Source organism: Anoplophora glabripennis, unplaced genomic scaffold (genome assembly GCF_000390285.2).
Source record: "Anoplophora glabripennis isolate ALB-LARVAE unplaced genomic scaffold, Agla_2.0 scaffold69, whole genome shotgun sequence".
NCBI lineage: Eukaryota > Metazoa > Arthropoda > Insecta > Coleoptera > Cerambycidae > Anoplophora > Anoplophora glabripennis.
The window spans coordinates 315,028-339,648 of record NW_019416383.1 but is presented as its reverse complement, the minus strand read 5'-3'; positions in this window follow the sequence as shown (position 1 = coordinate 339,648).

The window sequence follows — 24,621 nt, the reverse complement described above, 5'->3', positions numbered from 1 at the left end:
TAAAATGCTAAGTGAACAGAAAGAAAGTTCTGTTGAATACAAGGCTTGCTGACTCCTTTCCTTCACTTCTATCTTTTTGTCCTGTCTAGAAATATTCAAATATCTCAAACTATTTTTCACTAAGTTATTCTAAATTCATATTTTTTTGCGATATTGTATATCGCCTTTCTTTCTAAACTTTGCGTACATTTCTTATTTTGGAATCTTGACCAAGTTACAGAACTTGCATTTCTTTCGTGTTTTTTCTGTAAGTATGGTTTTTAGTTACTGCACTTCTAATTTTCGTTTCTTAATAGTTTTGCTTCAATAATTGCTAGTTATTGCTAATTGCTAATTAATAATTGCTATCCTAAATTTTATTTTTCCATTTTTTGACCTTTAAATTTTAAATGAATCAAACCACACATATGACTATTTTATCTTTTCCTTCATAAATAATAGATCCCACATCGATAGATGTTTCATACATTTCTAAAGGGTGTGTCATACCATCTTATGTCACAAGCTTCTGAGAAACCTTTGAATACGTATTAGTAAAAGTAGCGCCGGACAAAACCGCATTACCACAGTTATAATTAGGAGGCCATGATAATTAAGACCAGGCGAAAACAATAGCTACCATCGTGACGTTAATGTTAAAGATACATAATAGATTCTTTCACTGTTATTATTAACGATACACACGTTTTTGGTAATGACATTACGTCCATTTTCTGTCTCTCTTTCCGGTTCATCGTTAAGAATGCAATAAAACTTTCTCTATGCCCATGGACGTGTGAAAATATGGTAATTGGTGGGACTATGTTGCAATTCTGATTTTGTTTTAATAACTCTTGTTTTCAGTGGTTACGTCAAATTAATTATGTGTTATGATATGTAATAGAGAAAAAAATTTGGGAGTAACACTGAGAGATTTATTAATTTATCTTATTAAAAAAAGCAATTTATTGTAATAAATAATAATTTAACAACATAACATTGGTCAAAAATGGATTGAATCTAGAGAAGAATGACTTGGTTAAAGGTATGATATTGTCTAATTAAATAAAAAAGTTACTACTTCTATGTCAAATTAAATTGCTAATAGTAACTAATTGGACAAGGTCAAATAAGTTGGAGGACACAATTACCGTACAATTCTAATTTATATAAGTGTTTAAAGAAAAAGAAATTAAATATATATTTTTAAAGCAGATGGCTAGAAGTACTTGTAAAGGCTTTCTTCTTATACCAGTACACAAATCTGCACTATGGCTTAAAATAATTAAGTATTTATAAATCACTTATGACTATTAATTATCTATTTGAACGTGACATTTTAAATAAGTACTTGAACTTTCACTGTCATCCTTAGAAAAGCCACTAGAGGTGAATGCATAGTGAAGGGATAGTTAAACAAATATTCTTTGACTTTTTTATATCAAACCTATTATATGATGAGAATTTCAAAAAACTCTAAATGCCTAAATGCGATTTCTAATTTTTAGACGATTATCGTTTTGTATATAGGTATGGGTGTAATTTTATACATTAAGGAAACTTAGGTAATAGGTAATAAAAATTTGGTAATAGGTGATTTGTAATTTTTATTTTATTTCTTTGTAATATTAAAAAGGGAAAACTACAAGGAGTTAAAGAAAATCATATAAGAGGGTGTAACATTACAACATGTCAATATTTAAGAAGAGCTATTTTCGTCGTAATTTAAAATATATTTTCTTACCATATAAACATCCGAACTTGAAAACATCATTTTTGAGATAAGAGTGTTGATAAATTGTCTAGTTAATTATTGTGGCACAGGTTTTGTTTTTTTTTCTTCATGTATTGTAATTTTTTACAATAAACATACATACATACATAAACATATTTACATCATAAAAAAGTGAATATTACGAACATACATTAAATATCTAAAAACTGGTCAGCAATGAACTCATCAAAATTGTAAAACGCATTTCTCTTAAGATATTTTTCTAATTCTGGCCTTAAACAGTCTGAATTTAGTGATCGAATCTCAAATGGAAGTCTATTAAAGAATTTAATGCAAAAATAATTTGTGCCATCTCTGGATTTCGCTAATCTATGAAATGTAGGCCTAATATTGTGTCGTTCTCTTGTATGATGAAAATGAAAAATTTCTTGTCGAACAAATCTATTCTGATTATTTTTTATATAAATGAGACATTCAAATATGTAAACTGACGGCATTGTAAGAATATTTAGCAGTTTGAAGTGCTCCCGACAATCATCTCTGCATTTTATTCCAGCCATAAAAATTTTATCACTGTGAGACGAATGGCCCCAGTTCAAAATTGCATGAGTCATGGTGGCATGAAAAGTACCATAATATGCAGATATGAGTACAGGCTTAGATACCACACGATCAAAATTACGCAGTAGGAAAATATTCTTAGATAAACGTGCGGATAAATCATTGACATGTTTTTCCCAACTCAATTTAGTGTCAAGGTGAACTCCAAGAAACTTAATGCTATTTGAGTTATCACAAGTATTGATGTGGCGAAGTGTAAAAAGCAAAGATTGAGTTTTATCAACATTTAAGTTCAATCTATTAGCAATAAACCAGTCCTTTATCAGCGGCAGCGTATCCACTGAATCCTCTGTGAGTTTAATTTGCAAGATACGAAAAAAATGCATTCTTGATAAAAGTTTTTGCTTGAAAAATAAATAAGAATCACGTTATCAAAAATTTAATTAAGTATTCTCTAGCACCCCTTTAATCAGAGTACCTAGAAATGCTTGATATATTTTTTAGCGATGAACTCGAAAATTTACCATTAAATTTTCGCCAAAAAATATATTTTTAACAGGATGATAGTCCAGCACATTGCGCTCGTGAGGTAACAGAGTGGCTTAACCATAGATTTGGTCCAAGATGGATTTGTAGAAATGGTCAAATTTTGTAACCCCCAAGGAGCCCTGACTAAACCATGGCCGATATGTTTCTATGGGGACGTTTAAAATAAATTGTTTATGCTACTCCAATACCAAATAATATTGAAATGCTAAAAGGCTGTCCGTTCAATATCCCAGGAAGAAATCAGAAATCCCTTCAGATATCTAAGGAAGCAATTAGAAAAATGTTCTCAATATGGACGTGGCGTTTTTGAAATTTGATATTTTCATTATATTGCTTTGTTTATTTTTTTGAGCTTAATTGTTGTAATTATGTTCGTATTATTTAAACATTACACTTGAATAAAATGTATTTTAGTTTTGTACTTTGTTCCCTGTATAAAAAATTACATTTTTGATAACGTAACCTTTATTCATTTTTCAAGCAAAAACTTTTACCAAGAATGCCTTTTTTTGTATCTTTCAGTTTTTGTTCCATTTGCCCTCTTGTAAACTCAATCCGAGGATATACTGTATACAATTGTACCTTAATACACTTTTCGATACGTCTTCCTAAGTATCCTCTCGTTCTTTTAAAAATTCCTATAACCTAATGAATCTGATGCTATTTTTAGAAAATTTCCACTAAAATTTCAGGTAAAATGTTTATGTAAGAGGATACTCTTAAATTTATGCAAGGAAAACGCTCCTTTGTACATATAGGACATGTAAATTCTGTAGATATATGCAAAAACAGAAAAGTAAAGAGAAGTAATGCTCAGTTAAATAATCTACACAATTACGAATAAAAAAATAGGTAGGTACATACATCTAATTTCAGGTCCTCGGATTGAATTTTTATTATTTTTTAATTAGTGTTGAAACGTAATAACAACTTGTGGTGTGATTCATCGAATTTCGTGTAAAATTATTAATATACTTTCCGGTTTTATATCTACGAGGAAGCAATTTGTTGCTCGACCTCGTGAAAAAAGATAACAACAATAATAAATAGTTGTGTTACAAAAACATTTGAATCGTAAATAACTTACAATAATGAATTTCAAAATAGTACCGTAAAAACGGTGTACGGTTAATTAAGATATTTTTTGTGCTGACGAAATTGATCGAGGCAAGGAATTTTCGGGTTCATTGGATATATTAGTATGTTCATTCATGTTTAGCTATTTCCGTCATATCGAATTTAATTTCTTATATGTATAGATAGATAGAATATTATTTAATATTTATTATTAGGAATTTTTATTAATGTGACTTACACAGAAAGTGTTTACAAACGTCAAAAATATTTACAGTAATGGTATAAAATCATTATAAAAAATAATAGTAATAAAATACAACACAACTTAATTCAAACTTTTTGAAATTTTTCTTTTTACCTGGACCAACAATTTCACTGTCAATCGAATCAGCCTTTGGCAGATATGTTCGTTGGACTGACTGCCTTTTTTATAAATTTCGTCAACATCCATTGCTGTTTCCAATAATAATGCACAATTTTCGAAAACTGATTTCTGCGCGTTCGACCTTTACTTTACAGTTAACAAATTAGTGAAATATGACTTTAGGTACCTTAAATTGTAGGTAATTTCATTGCCTACAACATAAAGTAACTAATTTTCCGATAGGTCGTCTAGATTTTCATGAGCTGTAAAAAAAAGTGGCAAAACACTTATTTTTGCTACTTATTTACAATTTGATAACTTAGCATCACTTCTTTGGAGTTAGTTTTTCGATATTATCATTCTTCACCGTTATAAAGTGCAACAAAGTGTCTGCTAATAATTTTTTTAAGTTTTCAGGGTTTATTATCTAATATCGACTGGACTATTACAATATTAATTTACCTTTTCCTCCTTGATAGCTTCATCCTCCGCACTGAAATTGGTGGCAGCATCCTTGTCATTTTGGTACAAGTTTCCAGAAAAACTAATTGCACTGTCACCAATAAATTTTACAATATTACTCAGTTTAGCATAGCCTACTTGACAAAAACTGTTACCATTTTCACATTCAACAGCTCTATTACATTTTTTAAACGAGTTAACATCGCTATCATCGCTATTACTCGCGTCCATATTCCGTGTCGCCTTATTACAGTCAGGAAAATGACCCAGATCTGTTTTAGACTAGTTAGTACGGAAGTTAATCCACATCTTGATGGTTTTGCACATAATCTGACTCATATCAGTTATTCCTTGATTTTAAATTCATTTATTTCATATTATTTTACTGACTGATTAAAAAAAAACAGATAAATGAGAACAATATTGTGCAAAACAAGTATTCTGTGGACTGATGCTCCGATTAGTATTGAATTATACCTGCAATATCTAATAAACGTGTATGATCATGAAATAAATGTTTTTCCTATAAATAAATAAGAGAAACTGCTTTATTGAAACATTCGAAAGTACTGATTATAACGAGCGTTTAGATAAAAACATGGTCAAGTTGGTTCTGAAAATTTGGACGTAGAGCGTAGCGTGTAGCAAATGAACTTAAACGTCATCTGTCAAAACGCTATATCGCCGTTATCAATTTGAACATTTTCGTTTTAAAAAGCGTTAAAAATGGTGTTTTCTCAAGAACAAAAAGTGTTTATCATAGAGTCCTACTTTAGAAATGGACGCAAGATTGATGGAATATGGAAGTATTCTATTGAGGAATGTTTCATAGAATTTCAAAATCAATTTCCCGGCGTTGTTGAGTACAAAATTTTTCAAAGTGCAGTTCAGCGTTGTGTTAATGTTTTTCGTGAAACGGGCAGTGTAACAAGAAAAGAAGGAAGCGGCCGACCTAAAAAGCGGACTGAAGAATTAAAAGAAAATGTCCAACAAATAATGGAAAATGCGCCAAGAACTTCTGTACGTGTTTTATCACAAATGGTGGGAGTATCAGTCGGTACCTGCCACACAGTGTTAAAAAAAGATTTGCGTTTGTTCTCCTATCGTTTAACTTGTCAGCAAGAACTTCATGAAGTTGATTTTCCGCGACGGGCTGTATTTTGTGAATGGTTTTTAAACAACTACGGTGAACTTCATAATATCACCTTTTTTTCTGATGAAGCCTGGTTTCATTTAAGTGGTTACGTAAACTCACAGAATATGAGAATGTGGTCTTCTGAAAAACCAGATAACTTTTTTGTCGAGGGCCCTCTACACGCTCAAAAAATTGGAGTTTGGTGTGCTCTCAATCGAAGGAGGATTTATGGACCTATTTTTTTTAATGGTACTCTTACTGCGCAAAGGTATAGAGAAGAAATTATCGCTCCTTTTGTTAACCAGCTGGAAGAAAACGAAATTACAAACTTTTACTTTCAACAAGATGGCGCAAGGGCACATACGGCAGGCGAGACGATGAATATGTTGAGGGAAGTTTTCCAAAATCGACTAATAAGTCTCAATGCTGAACATGAATTTCCACCGAGGTCATGTGATATTACGCCGTGTGATTTCTTTTTGTGGCCTTACCTTAAAAACACTATTTTTGAACTGCCTATTCCTGATTTAAACCATCTGCAGGCTCGACTTATAGACAAGATTCGTGAAATTAACAATACCCCGAGCATCTTAGAAAATGTCTTTAATTCTTTGAGGAACAGGTGTGAAAAGTGCTTGGAACAAGGAGGGGGACACTTTCAGCAGCTGCTTTAATTTATTGTTATAACAAGGAGGGGGACACTTTCCGCAGCTCCTTTAATTGTTTGTTATTGTTATCACGATTATTCTTTAAAATAAAGTTATATAGTCATTAACGTTATTGAAACTGACAGCTGCTATACAGCTCGTTGAGAAATGAGGTTAAGTTGGTCGCTATAAGCTACTCCCTACGTCCAATGTGTCAGAGCCAACGTTTTTATTTGAACGCTCGTTATTTTATACAGTTATAAAAGTAAAAGAACAATTTCTCACCTACGACTAACTAAAGTATTCACCACATTACTTGTTCATATATTTTGATTTTATAAATACAAAAAGGACTTTTTAAATAGTGATACTATAATATCAATTGCAATTATTATTAAGTTGTGTAACTCGTCTTTCTTCGAACGTTCCCGTACCTTCTGAAAATTGCAGTAAATTATTAATTAGATATTTTTACCGTCAAAAGAGCAGCGGTGTCAATAACCTACACAACATATTCTATTGTATGTAGCGTAATTCGAAAGTGAAATGAAGATGAAATTAAACACTGCGTCTTTAATTGCCGCCTCATAAAACAATACATATTGTTTTTAGGTGAATGTTATGGGAAATAAGTGCAAGGCAGGAGGATCACTGGATTGTACCGATCGAGAAGGTTTTTTTGTTCAATATCACCATATTTATAAAAGTTATTGGCGTTATAATTAAATTGATACATAAAAATAGGTCGTAATATTATGTGAAAATTAATATGTAATCATTAATTAAAACAACTGAAAGTAAATTAGATTAATTATTTTACGCAAATTAAATAATCATATATCGGTGTCAGAAAATAGTAACCTGGATGCATTAATATATATATTAGTGGAAAGGTAAACAAGTCCGTTAACGCACACTTGATTTTTTATACGATATATCTAATAGTCCAAAATCCCAATACATAACTGTTCTCATTTTTTTTTGTTTGTACTACTTTTTCCAATAATCTATAAAAATGAATAAAGCTGATGCAATTTTAGTACCCCTGTTATTTCACAAGTCTCGTAGAAAGTGGCCCCTAAGAGTTAAAATGCTTTATAAAAACGACACATTTTTGAATTATTGACAATAACTGTCACATCATTTTATTTTTATTACCAGCATACATTCAAAACGGATAGACGTTTATAACACTTATATCATAAGTAACTGCTGTTTATTCATAAAATTAGCCACATCAAATAAGGTTATGCTAGGCTATTTACAGATTTTTTGGATGTGACGTATTGATTGCAACATTTCTAAAATGATATAACCTCAAATGCTCACAATTCAAAACTAATTTAAGTACATTAACCTACACTGATAGAAATTGTGGAAATTCACAAAGACTTTTTACATAATTATTTGTACTGGTTATTATACATAAAAAATGTAACTGAATTGAACATATGTGATACATTGTACAGAATTACACGTTTTAGTGTATATTTTCTTTTCACGATGTATTTTTACCTTTTACGACGTACTTTTACATTTTAATATGTATTGTTTCAAGTACTTTACGTGTTTTGATGTATATTTGTGTGTGAATTTACATGTCTTGTTGCGGCTTAACCAATCAGATTAATCATATGACTGCCCGGTGTGGTATTACTGTGCGCGTGTTGAGAACTGTGCTAATTGTTCAATAGGCATGTTTAGATTCATTTGTGACGTAATAATATAGCACAGTGTTTTAACTAGCTAAATATAATGTTATAAATAAATGCTGAAGTAAGTAAAAAATATGACAGTCTAAATTGTGTAAATATCTCGGTAAATCTGCATTTAATCTGAAATTCAATAACGATTTGGAATATGAGAAACATCAAAAATAACCATATTAAGCTTTGTCTAATCTTTACACAAAGACATCCAGATTGTATCTTACTATTTAAGATCTATTTTACTTATTGTATTACTTACTCTATATTCTGTTTTCAGTTTAATGTTCTCAAAAGAATTGGCCATTACTCTCGAAATGGTTCAAAGATTACTCCCTAAAATGCACCTGGACGCGAGAACCAGGGCAAAATTTTCATCCAGAAGTCTACATAAAATACAGAATTTTACATAAAATTTATATGAGAGTTTAACATACTAAACTCTAATTCAATATTATTCATTAATACTCAAATTATAATGATGGATTCAGCAGCATTATGATCATTAAGATGTAAAGTTTTATAATCTAACCGACGATCTCTTTTCCTGCGTTCTCATTCACATTTCTAGGAATAGACGAGAACAGTTACGTGTCTACTGAATGTAACTGGTACCAGTAACACATTATTCTAAGGTACCACACAGAGGTTAGAGGAACTGCACTTATTTGAATGGTAACGAGGTACTGAAACGTGTGTTTAATCAGTTCAGAATCACCAGATCGTGACTGAAATTTTTTCAACTGTATGTTGGGAACTGAATAAACCAACTGGTTGCCGATGTACGGTAAAATTTAGAGCGTTACGTAATTTCATTAATTTGAATTTCAACATGTCAGCGAATTACACAATCGCTGAAGGATAGTCGATGATTTAACAAGTGTTTTTATCGGGGTTTGGGCAAAATAAATCGGATATTGTAGACATACGGGTATATATAATTTGTACAACATATTCCACACTAGAAGTTCTTTTATTTTTCAAATAAAGTTTGGGTATATTTAAGCAAAATTATCTTCAATATGAATTTTTTTAAGAAGTACACATTCAATTGAACTATTAACAGTTTAAATTGGAGTTAATTAGGTATATCTGTAACTACTGCTTTATTTGTTACTGAGACTGAGAGATCTTAATGGTGTACCAAAATCTAGCTACTAAAAAGTAAGCAGTACCTATTATGGAGCTCTAAATAAAGTATTAGAAAGTGGGTGTTTTTATGACAAGAAAACAAAGTTCGTATTCCATTTATAAATAATGAAAATGTTTTTTCGAATCCGGTTTCATAGGAAATGACTGGTTTCCTATTTTCTACTAGCACAATTTAATGATTTTCTACTAGCACAATTTAATGATTTAATATGAAGCCTTAATGAGTGTTTAGAGAAATCAACGTATGTAGTTACTATTTATGGGAACAAATCAGAGCGACATTGGCGCCTTCGCCATATTTAAGATAATTGCATTTTTTGCTTGAATAGTTTAGGGTTTGTACCATTGTAAAGTCCACATATACACATATAAAAGTATTCTAGACTATCAGCAGTCTATATATACAGGCTGTCTTACGATGACGGCCCATTAGAATATTTCAGAGATTGCTTCGATTTCAATTTTGAAAATATTAGGCTTATGGGGTTCGGAGGTGCTCAGCTTCGTTATTTTAAACGGATATATTATTGAATTATTGATAAGATAAATTAAAAATAAATAAAAAATATTAAAGTATCCTTGTATCTAAATCTAACCGTTTTTGAGATAATCGACTTTTTATAAAAATGTTTACTGATGCAAGCGTTTCGAAAAGGAATTACATCTTTCTTCGTCCTGGAAGAAAATTATACCAAACGAATCATTTTTACGTTACATTTTGAAAAGTTAATTTTTTTAAATTCCAATGGAACATCCTGTATTTTTTGCATCATATTATAGAAAGTCAAATTACTTTTTTTACACCGATATAGCCATTGTAAAGGTTAAAGTTCGATCTGATATTTTTACACGGGGCAGTTTGCATATATTAACAGATTTCAATTGCTTTGAAAATTTTCTTACCATTTTTTTTTATATTCGAACCTCCTTAAATAATGATGGAATATATTTACAAAAAATAATATTTTCTTCCAATGGGATGCTATTATTAGTAACTGCAAGTACAATAAATATTAAATAATAATTATATTTTCATTAAGAAAACAATAAAATGTAAAGCAACCAAAATTTTAAATTATAATAGAAAAAACTGGAACGTTTCAGATGGCTACTTCAGTTTTTTATTAAAATTAGAATTAGATACAATATCCTGGTTATTTATTTATGAAAACCCAATAAATACATCGTTTCTTCTAATGAGCTAAAATTCAATATGATGTCCATAAGAAAAACAAAAATTAACTACCGTTCAGCACACATTAGACATAATAAGGTACTGACAGCAAAAATCGATTCTTCATATCATTTAGTATCAGACTACACATTTTTGTACAAAAATTTTGAAAAACAAGTAAAATACGACTAAAAAAAGGAATCGGTATTCTTCGAATATCTTCAGAACTATTCGGAATTTTCTAAATTTAAAAACGAAATTTAGCCATTTCTGTAACTCTTAATATATGTATAGGTAGGTACATATTTGCATTATTTCCGAATGAGATGCGTTGTCATTACAATGATAAATTTTTGATTATTTTCAAATAGCCCATAGTCATCGAATCCTGACATTTTGATTCAATTGTGACATTTTATGGACAACTTTGTATACGTCTTCGTATACGGTATTTTCAATTAAAACAAAAATAATACCACCAAAAAGATTACAGAAAATTCAGACCTGATATCTAGAGGTAGTAGGATTCATAAATGTAAGATTGAGATGGATGTTTTACGGTAAAGTATTCTTAATAAATTGCCATGTCTAGTTTGGTAACTGTAATTGTTAGTGTCCCTAACAAAATAATTTCCCTTTTTCAAAACCTGTAACATATGAATAGGTATAAATACAGGAAAATGTTAATATACAACGTGTCCCAAAAGTATGGAAACAGCACAATCATTTTCGAAAGATGCATTTTGAGGAAAAATGATTCAGACAAAAGATTTAGGATTTTTCCCTGGCTATTCAATGGTGACCCTAGATTTGACCTTGACCTTGACCTTCTAGGTTATTTCAAGGTCAAGTTAATTTTTTCAAATGGGATGCCCTACTTTTGACTCCGGAAATGAAAAGAGCGGAAAATTTTACGTTCAGATATGTCCTTGACCATTTTCCAAGATGGCGGATCCAAGATGGCGGACGCGATCCCAAAAAATTAACCGATTTACGCCAAATTTGGTATAGAGGGGTTTTTGGAGTCGCTGACTACGAATCTGAAATCTGTTTTTGAGGATTTTTAGTCCAAGATGGCGGATCCAAGATGGCGGACGCAGTTCCAAAAAATTAACCGATTTACGCCAAATTTGGTATAGAGGGGTTTTTGGGGTCGCTGACTACGAATCTGAAATTTGTTTTTGAGGAATTTAAGTCCCAGATGGCGGATCCAAGATGGCGGACGCGATTTCAAAAATCAACCGATTTTTGCCAAAATTGATATAGTGCGGTTTTTGAAGGTGAAGGTCACGGTCAAATCAAGGGTCGCCGTCAGATAGCCAGGGAAAAATCCTGCAGCATTAGTTATGGTTATTTTTTTGCAACCCGTTGTTTTCAAGACAGCGCGCCAAACCATGCGTGACCTTGAATTGACCTTTAATGACCATCAAAGGTCAAATTCCGAAAATGGTCAAGAACATATCTGAACGTAAATTTTTCCGCTCTTTTCATTTCCGGGGTCAAAAGTAGGTCATCCCGCTTGAAAAAATTAACTTGACCTTGAAATAACCTTGAAGGTCAAGGTCAAATCTAGGGTCACCATTGAATAGCCAGGGAAAAATCCTAAATCATGTGTCTGAATCATTTTTCTTCAAAATGCATTTTTCGAAAGTTATTGTGCTGTTTCCATAATTTTGGACACCCTGTATAATTGCAATTACACATGATTTAGATTTGTGGCAGTTTCAAACAAGAACCACATTTTTTATGAAGCATTTTTTCCATGTATAAAATAAAATTGTCAATGGGTCAATAAACAGGTGCTAATATCATTTATGAATAAAGAAAAAGTCAAAGGACCCAAAAGAGACCCCTGTAGTATACCTAATGTAATTCCGACATAATTTGAAGCATCATAAATATGTGACACATTATGACATATTGGATAAGTTGGCAAGCAACGTTTAAACTCTAGATTCAGTGGTATAATTTCGCAACTTCGTTAAAAAACGAGAAAAAACAGCGTTTTATTAAAATTTAGACGTTGAACATTAAGTACACGAACTCGTATGAAAATGGTACCGCACCATTACGTGTGGGCAGTGGTACCATTGTTGCCCACAGCTGAAAACCGTATTAGATGAACAATGACCCCCGCTGTCTTCACGGCCGCCGAAACAAGAGTTCAAGTGCACCAGGACACTGGACTTAACTGTTCCACATATTACAAAGACAAGACGCGTATCCAGCACGGAATTATAGCGGAACAAAACGTCGTGTTGCCTGGAATCGCGCTTGACGTTAATTAGTTCTTGCAGCGTGGTGTACTGTCCTAGTTTGGGTATGATCTTAAATGCTAAGGTGTTACTTGTCATGTACTTGGATGACATTTCACACAATACTACGTTCATTTCCAATGTGTCATGAGTTTGCTTGGTGGTGAATTCCGTAAAATTTTTATTAGAGCAGTTTAGTTTATTATGTGTTACAAACATTGAGATATTTTTATTGTATACGCCAGAAATAATGAAATGAAGGAAAAATGGTGTGCAAATTTATATTTAAACTTTAACTATAATTGCTACAATTCCAGGTAATTTTTCGGAATTTAGCAGAAAAACATAAAAATATTTTAGTTTTGTGTGAATAATCACCACAAAACTTGCAATATGTCGATTACTTATGGGGGTATTCAATTAAAAAAAAACCTTTGTTTTCACTTTTGATTTCTCCAAATTTTTGTGTTTTATTAGTGTTTTGGCTCGTCTGTCCATTCGGCACTTTGGCGCTAAGTTTCTGGGTCATATTGAAAACACCACCTTCCATCACCAGTCACAACGTTGTAATGGAAGTATTTGTCCTCTTTGGCCTCCTTTAGTCACTACCTTCAAATTTAAAACAGTTTTATTTATTTATAGCCGTGAACAATAAAAAGTTTCCAACCTAAACTGCTTCTGGTCTTTATTAAAGCAGAATTTCATTAGTTTGGTTCTCTAAACCCCTTCAAATGATATAGATCGAAAACTTTTTTGTTTTTTTTATAATAATTATTCATGTAGGTAGTGAAATTGAATAAACTGAAAACATTTTTGAATGTAAAATAATGACTTGCAAAATATTGAAAAAAAAATAAGCATTTTTATCAGTCAATTATGTCTGGAGATCCAATTTACATTTTATATTAGACACTACATAATTTGTATGGTATTTTTCCAGGAACGTTGCACCTATTTATTTTAAGTTAAGGTAAACTATTAAAGAAGAAAAATAACTGTGCAATACTGTTAAAACTGAATTTTCCAAAAAGTTTTACATGACCAATCATTACTTTTGTTAGCAGAATCACCTCCTACCTAAATTATATATACAGTGTGTCCAAAAATTATGAAACAAAATTCAAAACAGGTCAATTAGTAAATAGAAATTATCAATTTTCTCCAATGTTTTCTATTTTTTCGAGCCATGTTTGACAGACATATGACATTACCGACATTTGTTTTTAATAGGACGCTCTATATTTTATAGTATAAATAGATAGCCCTTCTAAAGATGAATTCAGGGATATAAGGTATACCTACTTTTTCGTCATAATTACAAAAAATGGAGGAATTAAATGAAAACAATAATTTAGTAGGTACTACTTTTTATTTTATTACAGCAAATGTTGAAAGTGGCCCCAATTAACCATTGCACAATGCCCAAATCAGTGTTCAAAGTTATCAATTACATTTTGAATAATATTTGGTGTTTGTTTCGAACTTTTTCTCTGAAACGATTTTTCAATCCTTCGATAATGTTTGGGTCTGTTCACATACACTTTGCTTTTAGATAACGCCACAAAAAAATATAGTGGGGTTAAGTCAGGGGAGCCTGGTGGCCATTCAAGCAGCCCTCTTCTGCCTATCCATCGATTTGGGAAAACTTCATTAAGGTGATTTCCTACGTCGAGGAGAAAATGTGGAAAATGTGTTGGAACCAAACATCACCAGCAGGCGTATCGTGTTCATTAGGGTTAACAAAAATTAATTCCAAAGCTGCAATCAGCTGAAAACGTAAAAATTACAAATAAATGTGGCCTGTCAAATTGCCCTCAAAGAAATAAGGTCCCAGTATGCGATTTCCTACTATTCCAGCCCAAATATTCACTTTTTCCTGTCGTTGTGTATGTTTTTCTTGCATCCAATGAGCACTTTCTATTATAAAACTAACGATTTCTGTTATCCCTAGAATTATGTCATCCTGAAATATCTCAAATAAGCATAAAACATTATTCTTAAGAGGGCTCTATAGCAAATAGGCAACCAGCAATACATTTTTATAGATTTTATTACACAGTTCGTCTAAATATGAATTAATGCACAAATAACAGAGTAAACCTCATTTTAACGCAGATTTTCTATAAAAATGGACTTAGTTTGAAACTCAAATTACTTTTTGGTGTAAAGAAATTTGTAATTTAGGATGCTACAGGTTAACAAGCACATCTTTGATGCAGTTATATTGGTATTTTAATTAAATGTGTGATTTATATGAATACGTATCATTTACTGTTTTTAAAAATATGTTAAACGCCTTTATTAGTATTGTTTAAATACTTATAAAAATAAAATTCATCTTATAGCTACAAGAACAACTGTGAATCTTATGAGATTTTCACTTGTTTCAGCAACTTATCGATTAGGAGCAGAAAATAAGATATTTTTGAAAAAACCTATAATTAAAAATCAAAACATTATCACGTTTTTTGTAGCGGAGCAACCCACTTTCGCAAATTGGCGCCCGCAAGTAATCATATTCCAGTCCTCAAGGTCGCTTCTCAAAAAGCTGTATGTCATGTCGGAATGTGCAATCTAATGAAGTGGGTCAGACGAATTGGTTTTGAAGTGGAGGATCCATTTCCTGAAACCACCGAAGAATCTCAAGGCACAGCCACATTGCTCACCTCAAGGTCAAATATGAGGCCGTAGCCGAAGGAATTGGGTACACGGAATGCGTAGTAGGCACTGGTGAATTTTAATAAGTCATTATCAAGATATTGATAGAATTCGGTGCCGACTTTGAAAAAAAAAAAAAGAATAGAATTCTCATTAACAAAGGATAAGTATTATTAATATAGCAAAAGTACGCCACTTTAATTGAATATACTCAAAGCCCAGTATGGTGTTAATTGGTGCAGGTACAGCTGTGGACAAAAAAAGAGTCCGGCCTATAAAGTTTGAAGGTTTGAAATATAAGAATGAAAATTCTGTTTTATAAAGGATTACAAGCAGTTGAGTTTAGAAGCTTTGTTTTGTCCACAGCTGTACCACTATCTTAGGAGAACCCTTTTTTTATTTTATTAATTGTTATTAGTTCCTAGTTCAAGAAAACATAAAATAAGTAGTTAAAACTGTATAGTAAAATCATTATAATTTAGGATGATATACCAAATTAAAAACTTTATTAAATATTTTGCCATATAATTTGCCATATCAGTTTAATTTTAATATTTGTAGTTTACTGTACATTCAAAGATATTAAGCTAATTCATTCAAAGTCTAAAATTGTTCCTAAAATTCTCATCTAATGACATCAACATTCAGATATTCTAAAATGCAACTTCATAGACAAGTTATTAAAGATATTACATTGTATTGTAAACTGTAGACTAAAGCTCCATCGAGCATTAAATTACAATTTCAATAAACATGTTATAACTTATATTAGTTAATAATAATTAGTTATCTAAAATAATAAAAGTATCAGTCAAATACTTAATAATAATTAATGAAAATATTAGAATTTATTGGAATTTAGGATAAACTGCATAATAAATCACAATTTTTGATATTAAATATTTGTAAAAACGAAATTAGAATATATAAATACGAGAATACATAAAATTCAAGAATTGTACAAAAGTGAAATTTTGAAATAGTAACATACTTGACATTATCATATGATTTTTAGAAACATGTTTGAGCATATAAAATAAAGTATAAAAGTTAATATTGTAAATTACTTTTCTATAAAAATAAACAAAACAATTCAGTTAAAATAATATAATACCTAGTTCATATTAATCTATACAGATTGTGATATTTTTTTGACACTGTCATTTCAAAATTGAATTGTATGTTATATTTAGATTAATTATTTTTATTTTTTTAAATAATTATTAATTAATATGGATCTGATGACATGTTTGGTATACAGAATGGCCAAATGAAAACGAAATAGAGCCATTTTCAGGAACTGCGTCAAGATTGTAGAAAAACACCCAGAACTATCGATTTTAGATTAAAGGGGGACATTCTTTGCTGGTATTTTTGACTCCGCCACATTCACCCACAAGCAAGGGATCACCCCTAAATATTTAAATGACATTGGGGGTTAAGTAATATTTCTTTTGAAAGCTCTTACAATTCTCTTTACAACAGACTTAAAATTTTATAATTCCGCCCAATAACTTGATTTACATTTTAAAATTTAAATTATGTTTAGTTGCTTACTTACTACTTAGTTGATTAAATGTTCAAACTGATGACCGCCTGCTTCCATACAAGAATAAAGATTTTATTCGAAACGTTTGCGCACATTCCGAAGCATTTTCGGAGTGATTCGATGGCATTGAACGCTGGCTGTGTTTTATAGATTTTACTTTTTAGGTATCCCCACAAAAAGAAATCAAGGGGCGATAAATCCGGTGGTCGTGGAGGCCTCTCAATGCTGCCAAAACGTTGGTCCAAATACCGACGGACAATTACCTAACGCATAATGCGGAGGAGCACCGTCCTGTTGAAAAATCAAATGATCTTCATCATACTCTGGAATATTTTCAATAATATCAGTCAAGGCAGGGTCAATAGCGTCTTCCAGTAATTGCAAATACATTTGGCNTTTTTCCGGTTGCTGTGTATGCAATGCATTTCTTTAGGTGGTAAATACCACATTCTACAGTAATTTTCAATTTGCCATAATGGGTCTGCCAATTTGAATTTAAGAATTTACTAATTAATACTTAATATTCATTATTGGCGACTTTGAAAACCACCGAGTAGCAAGTTTCAGCGATAATCTTCAGTTTTATTTTAAATGCATTTCCGGCTTTTACATCCGCCATTTTGGATCCGCCATCTTATACTCAAGAATTTTCAGATTCGGACTTCAGATTCGTAATCAGCGACCCCAAAAACCTGCGTGAACAAATTTCAGGCAAAAATATAGAATAGAAAAATGTGTGTTTTAAAGGGGTAATTGAAACCGAAAAAATCGATTGTCCAGACTTACTAGCTGCATTATATTTTCACACTACTGATTCTGCCACCCGTTCTTCAAAACCTTTTTAATTTCTCACCCCTAAAACTGATTCGTTGAAATTTTCATCTTTGTACGTAATGTATGTAATCTTAATTAATTATTCTCAGATGCAAAATTCGGTGGATATTTTTCATGATACTATTAGGTGCATCAAACAGAAAGGCTCTACAAATTAGTAAATTATGTTATTTATACTTGTTTGTTTGTTTTTTCTCTTATTCGGTTTCTTAGTTTGTAATATTACCTGTGCAATTCATTTGTTTTATACTTGCGTATACGTTTTTATTATTTGTACTAATGTTATATTTTTATATTTTTTTTTTATTAAATCTTAAATGCTATTCTCACCCATTCATTGGTTTAGGCTGTCGAGTGGTGTAAGCTAAATTAATAAATAAACCGACATGGCTAAAATTACTTAATATTGTTACATTGTTGGTGTGTAGTAACAAAAACTACATAAAATGTACGAGTTCACTAAACTTAACAATTAATATTTACAAAACTGCAGTAAGTTTCCACCCATTTCCTGTAGAACTGTCAATCGTCCAGGAACTAAGGATCTTAACCATTAACGACCACTTCAATATCCTAATAGAAAGTTGAAGACTTTAGCGGCATTGACAATGGCCCGTTATTGATAATAGTTGCAGTGCTACGGCTAATAAAACGTCTTGATGTACGTTTTATGCGTTTTTGTTTGTCTCGGCGGGTTCTTGTTTACTAACGGAAAGGAAGGTCCTATTCATAGGAGGTTGAGTGGCAGACATTAACCAATACAGATGGTATGAAAGTGCCATTATGTTACGTTTTACGTAGGGTTATTTACATCCAATGGCTTTCACTCCATTTTGTCCTCTTCTGGATGTATTGGCGAAGGCAATCGCATTATTTATTTAGAAAATGTAGTAAGTATACGTGTGCGGTTCAGAATAACATACCATACATTCTAAGGGTAACATAATATTAAAACATAAGAATCCGTGTGAACTATAGCACCATCGTCTTTTGTTTTTATGATGCAGGAAGTACGATGAGGTATTAACAGTTGTGATTGTGCATCATGTCGGGTTTTACAAACAGCGAATAGGCTCATATGTTGCTTACGTTAATCAGTATCCGAATCGTTTTGTACCAAATAGGCGCATATTTGTCCGGAAGGTTGTTCAGGAACTTTCTATTTACGGATCCTTTAAAGGGAACTTCCAACAACCCGTTCGTACTTCGAACATTTTTGGAGAATGTTACAAATAATCTTGGAATCAACTCTCGTGGACTGACTTTACAGCACAATGTATCAAAAAATTAAGTTTGGGGGATTTTAAAAGCACAGCAGTTAAACCCGTAACGTACACACCAAACCTAGCTCAGTTTTTAAGATTTTAAGCCTCAGGAATGGTATTCCACCAACAGCACTTTTGTAATTGAAGATTGTGAAGATTTTCAGTAAATTTTGGGCGGGAATGGTAAACCAATGGTTCATTGGATCTAAGGGTTAGATGGTGGAAGGCATTTATACTTTTTAAGTAACCTGCTAAATGATTTACTGGATGATGTTCCTCTGGAAATTCGTAGAAACACTTTGATGATGATGCTCTACGCCATAATGCTTGATATATCCAAGATTGGTTAAGTCAGTTTAAGTGTCTCCACTTTTATTTATGGGGTTGTATGAAACAGTGAATATAGTTGAAGAACTATAAGAATGAATAGAGAATGCCGCCGGAATAATATGGAAACAACCTGGAAAGCCTAGTAAGGGTGAAACAAAGTACAGACTGGAAACAACGCGGGTCACTTTGACATTTGTTGTAATTTAATTTAGTAAAATAAGTGTGGACCTATCGAAATAGCAATATTGATTTGGTTTCGATGAGTATAAAGTTTGTAATTTTTTATTTAACTAGTTTATAACTAGACATCAGACTCAGCAAAAAAAAATTGAATTATTCATCAGTACGCCAGGCCGACAGGGCAGGCATTAGGTTGCCGCTAGATACGTATCGAATAAATTGATCGATGCGAAGCTTCAGATCACGTACATGTGACTGTACAATGAAGCGGATGGTGGGATTACTAAAATGTGAAGTAGTTGAAGCTTCGTCACCATTAGTAAAAATAGCATATGTTAAAAACTTTGACTATTTTAGCTCGATAAATGTTGAACTGTCATTCTAGTTTTTGAAGGTATTTACCGATCGCTGGGGACGATTATGTCCTGATGTGTTAGAAATTATTATTTTGTAAACTTTTGCCGATACCTATTATTACGTACTATAGGGTGTAAGAAGCTTGACTGCCATTACTTCAGCATGAGATAGAGTAATCATAAATGAACAAAAACGTTGTATATCACAGAGGCGTAAAATTAACAGTTTTCAAAATACAGCGAGTATTAATATTGGGGAGTTTCATCACAACGTGACAACAGCGCTTAACCCAACGCAATTACATAAAAGAGCCAACCTTGTCCAATCCGATCTCTATTTATAACAAACTTTATTGTTTTTCAGTTATAATCTAATTAATTCTGCATAAAGTCAATTCTGAAGATGTTACTAAACTAAGAGTAATCACATTTTAGATATTTATCATTTAATAGCAATTAAATTTCAGATTAATTGTTAAATTAAGTTGGTTGTCAATAAATATATATTACTAATTGAAACACATACTAGATTTTACCGGAAGTTAAAATGTACCCGTATTAAATAAATAAACAGATCTATTACGTTATTGTTCAGAAATTAAATTAAGACAGTGTGGTAAGCACGATCAGTTACGCTTTTTACATTCAATTTTTTTCCAGAGACTAAGTGCATCTAGATTTCAGTTTTATTCTACATTAGCAAATATAGGCTGGATATTGCTACTTCTGTAGAATAAAATTAAGTAAAAACTTATGATTATAAGGAAAATTATGAAGTTATTCGATGATGACAGAATACAGAAATTTGGAAAATAACTGTATAAAAAGAAAATTATAAATGTTCGATATTATATTTCTCAGTCAGTGGTCGCAGATTGCAGTAAAAATTAGGAAAGTTTAAAATCTTGGGTAACTGAAGATCTATCAGAGAAATAAATAACTGCTAGTAAATCTAATAAGTGTATTATAAAAATCCGCAATAGACCTTGGTCACAATAGAAAAAGTACAGAACATTTGCAATTTTCTTAACTCTGTCTATAAAGGACGTCATAAGACTTTGCTTTAAATGTCTGTATATGTGCATTTTTTTTTGTCCAGTATTTTAGAAAGTTTAAGTTAAGATTAGAAGCAATTCACTGTACCAGTTATATAAGTTTTCTACAGGATATAAGACAACTGATAATACATTCAAAATAAGGAAAAAAGCATATTTTTACCTCGCCGCATGTTTATCTTACGTTTCCTGAATTTTGCACGCCTGCATATTTTGATAATTATATGTGCTCCGTAATCTTTCAATGCGAAAAATTAAAGGAAGTTGCTCTAATTTAATGTTACGTTTTGTTATTTCCTGGATGGATCTACTTGTTCTATCATTGTCTTAATAAAATTGCTATTTCTTGTCTATAAAACGCTAGTCTTAACTTTCTTCTAAGTCGTATAAATCATATATGCTCGGTGACACTTTTGTTTTTTTGTTTTTTATGATTTTTACGAATGGAATTTTTAGATGTACCTAACCGTAGTTACAATTCAACAACAATCTTATTATTGATTTGGATTACATTTAAATTATTGCTTTTAGATTTAAACGCCTTGTATAGCCTCGATTCTACAAGTGTAAAAGGTATGATACGGACTGCAAGTGAAGGAAAAGTCACGACTCAAGGAACTAGCCGATTTATACCCATTAAAATGTCAGTTAAAGTTACCTTCCTAGATATAATGATATACCTACCATCAGATTACCCTACAAAATGCTATGTCATCCGCCTGAAGATCGTTACAACGTCTTTCCCTTCTGCTTTTTTCAGAACAAGCATAAATTTCATCAATAGATGCAGCTGGTATAACTGTTGCTATTTGTAATCCTTATTAACGACGAAACTTATGACGAAATAAAATTAATTGTGCTGAAACACATGACCCGACGTAATATATGTTGGCAGCAATGACGACGCGGTTATAAAGTTCAGGATATTTGCTTAAGAGAAGCTGATGCAATGGGTCTATGAGAGGCTCTTTGTTTGACATTTTCAGGACAAGTTGTAAAAATTTTTAATCAGTACAGATCTAGGTTAATTTTCTACATGTTGCCTACTTTTCTATTGTTTATTTATTAGATTTATGTTCAGTTACGTCAGAAAACCCACAAAGGCTCATTTTTTTAACTTCAAAATAAAGAAAATCACTGTACTAGATATTAGTATATTGCATTAAATAACGTAAAATTTCGAGGTATGTGTAATAGAGAAAGGTTCCTCTAAAAATTGTCTTTTTTGGAATCTAGAATATGCGATATAGTCGTAAGACCTCAATTCTGATTAAGAAATCATATTTTATGCATTATAGATTACCCTTTTAGGATTGCAATCAGCGAATTTGAATTTTAAATTTACTAATCAGAATTTCAATAGGTGATTTATGAAATATAATTTATGAGTTTGAATTTTAATTAACTTTTCTGAATTATAATTTATGAACATGAAAGAGAAACTGTTAATTTAGATACTTAAGTTGACTAAAATCGGTCAAATATGAAATATTCAAGTATGTTATATTTCGCAAAGAGCTTTAATTTTTTTTTAATTTTGCCCTAATATTCTTAAGATCTAGTCTGTAATATCATAACGATTTCCAGAAATTCAACAAATTTGTTGATTTATTATCTGAAATGATAAATAGTCTACTTCGAAAAATGAGTTTCATGAAATTCTGCAAAATTATTAATTAAGAAAAAAATCCAATATCGACTGCTTAGTTTATGCCTGATTCATTTAAGAATGCACTTTATAGACAACTTGGAGACAACGCGTGATGGTTGAATCACAAATTAATACAAACCTCTTACCGTTTTCAAAGATTTCTGTGATTTGTTTCAATCCATCCATCCATATGTATATTTTGGGAACCACTGCTATATGAAATAATTAATAATAATTTATGTGTGCATACTAACGAATTGCAAGTTTGCCAAGTCATATGTCAAGACAATTACTCAGAAGAAGACCTTAGTCTTTTTAGTTTCAGTACTGCAAATTAAATTTAACCTAAATTCACTGCGACGGGTCCTACTTACAAAAACTTCAATTTGAAGTAACAAATCCGTATTTTAATTTTATACAAGACTGCTTTAAATAAAGTAGATAAAGCACTTCCTACTAGTAGAGACTGATTTTCAAAGCATTGCTTGTTTATGGTAAATTACAACACTCGTCTCGAAAATCATATGAACAGATGAACATTGAGCTTATGAATATTGCATATCGTCTTAAAAAATCTTATTTATTTTTGTTTTTCCTTGTATTTCATATAAATAGTTAAAGAGTTCTATACAGGGTGCTACGAATTAGTAGGTCAAGCCGTTAACCTCATATTCTTTGAACTAAAATAAAGGGATTTTTCTTATGCCACTCCATTTTCAAAATACAGGGTGTCAAAATCAAAACTTAAAAAATGATATTTATTGATAGCTTCGGAGATATTTGTTTGAAATTAGGCACATAATTTTATCTTAAGTCTTTCTTTCTATCTAATTTTGGTGTAAAATATCAAAGCGCGAATGGAGAAGAGGGGGGTTGTAGTACCCACGGATCCCGAAATTTTTTATCTTTTTTGAGTTTTTTTTATTCTATTTTATTCACTCTTATAAGATCGCCGTTCCCCTGTTCAAAATAGACAATAGAAATAATAGCAGTTCCCAACAAGTTCTATATTAAAAATTCATGCATATTTATTTTAAAATTGGCTATTTTTATTCCTATTTTTTGCAAGTAAATTACGTATTCTACATAGTAAATACTGAACTGTTATTTAAAATATTAAGATTTACATTGTACGTTAATGGCAATAGATTCGACGAATTAAAAAATAATTAGTATAGAGTATGGAGAGAGGCAAGGGCATCGCCTAAATTATAGGTAGAAATAGGTACGGTGAATTATTTTTAGAAATATTTTTAATAAAACCGTTTTAATACAAGAAAAACATAAGAAAAATATAAATAACTAAGAAAATAAAGAAATTCAGCGAAAATTATAAAATATATAAAATTGGTGCGTTGCAATATAGCGTTATAGTCTAATCAATAGGTAGAAGAGCTTACAAAAAATACCACCTGGAAATAAAAAATATGGTGATATTGGAAAAAAAATTAAGAAAGATAATGTTTTCCTGTGACACATAAACGGCAAAGTTAACCTAAAAATTCATAAAAGTCAAAAAGTTGTAGCTACTAAAAAAAACCTATCGATTCGTATTTTTAAATATATCGATTGCTATATTACTTTTTGAGATATATCGAAAAAACTCTTGCAAATTAAGGTTTTGAAACTTGTTACTTAATGTAAATGTAGCCCTCGGCAAGCAAAAAAATGCTTTTTTTTAAATTAAAAAATATTAAAAATTTGTTGAGTTATATCGATTTTTCGAAAAAAAAGGTCATCTCGAACATCGGTTGTACTTTCATGGTTTATTAATTTCAAGGTCCAAAAATGACTATGAAAAAAGTAAAAATGTTTTGCTTGACTTTTTCTTGAATATTTGTTTCGATTTTTTACATGCATCGATTGCTGGCATTTTTACGCGAATTTAAAAGAAAAAAGTTGCTCTACGACCTGGAGCCGATAATTTTTTTTTTTCAAAAAATTCCA